The sequence below is a fragment of the Colobus angolensis genome, unplaced genomic scaffold (assembly GCF_000951035.1).
Source record: "Colobus angolensis palliatus isolate OR3802 unplaced genomic scaffold, Cang.pa_1.0 Scaffold343, whole genome shotgun sequence".
Taxonomy (NCBI): Eukaryota; Metazoa; Chordata; class Mammalia; order Primates; family Cercopithecidae; genus Colobus; species Colobus angolensis.
Window position 1 is genome coordinate 2,785,433 of NW_012116744.1, and position 1,509 is coordinate 2,786,941.

A 1,509-nucleotide genomic window follows, 5' to 3' on the forward strand; every position below is an offset into this window, starting at 1 on the left:
CACTCTCAGTAACAGAGAAACCCTCACCATGCACTCCTGCTTTTTGTTATTGGGGCAAAATTCTCACAACATAAAATTTACCATATTAAAGTGTATAGTCAGTAGCATTTAGTACCTTCACAATGCTGGGCACCTATCTTGTACTAAAACTGTTATCACCCCAGGCTGAGTGTGGTGGCTTAGGGCTGTAATCTAAACACTTTGGGAGGCTGAGTCAGGAGGATTGCTTGAGGTCAGGAGTTCAAGACCAACCTAGACAGCATAGCAAGACACCATCTCTACAAAAAATACAGGCTGGGCGTGGTGGCTCACGCCTCTAATCCCAGCATTTTGGGAGGCTGAGGCGGGCGGTTCACAAGGTCAGGAGTTCAAGAACAGCCTGGCCAACATGGAGAAACCCCATCTCTACTAAAAATACAAAAATTAGCCGGGCACAGTGGCACACGCCTGTAATCCCAGCTACTAGGGAGGCTGAGACAGGAGAATCACTTGAACTCGGGAGGCAGAGGTTGCAGTGAGCCGAGACAGTGCCATTGCACTCCAGTCTGGGCAACAAGAGCAAGGCTCCATCTCAAAAAATAATAATAATAATACAAAAATTAGCTCAGCATGGTAGCACATGCCTGTAGTCCCAGCTACTCGAGAGACTGAGGCAGAAGAATCCCTTAATCCCAGGATTTTGAGACTGCAGTGAGTTGTGATCCTGCCACTGCACCCCAGACTTGGTGACAGATCGAGGTCATCACCCCAATAGAAATCCAATTCTCTTTAAGCAGTTGCTCCCCATTCCCACTCTTCTGCATTCCCAGCAACCACTAGTCTACTTTCTATTTCTGTGGATTTGCCTATTCTGGAAAATTCATAGAAATGAACTCATACAGTATACGTGACCTTTTTTTGTATTCCTCACAGAGCAACAGAAAGCCTCTATACATGACCTCTTATGTCTGGCTCTGTTCACTCAATGCTGTATTTCTTCTTTCTTTCTTTTTGCTTTCCTTTTTTTGAAACAGAGTCTCACTCAGTCGCCCAGGTTGGAGGGCAGTGGCATGATCTCTACTCATTGCAACCTCTCTGTCTTCCAGGTTCAAGCAATTCTCCTGCCTCAACCTCCCCAGTAGCTGGGATTACAGGCATCCACCACCACAACTGGCTAATTTTGTATTGCTAGTATAGACAGGGTTTCACCATGTTGGTGAAGCTGATCTCGAACTCCTGACCTCAAGTGATCCACCAGGCTCAGCCTCCCAAAGTGCTGGGATTACAGGTTTGAGCCACTGTGCCTGGCCTTTTTTGTTGAGGCAGGGTCTCACTCTGTCACCCAGGCTGGAATGCAATGGCATGATCATGGCTCACTGTAGCCTGGACCTCCTGAGCTCAAGTGACCTTCCCACCTCAGTCTCCCAAGTAGCTGGAACTATGTCAAGGTCTCGCTATGTTGCCCAGACTGATCTCAAATTTCTGGGCTCAAGTGACACTTTTGCCTTGGCCTCCCAAAGTGTTGGGATT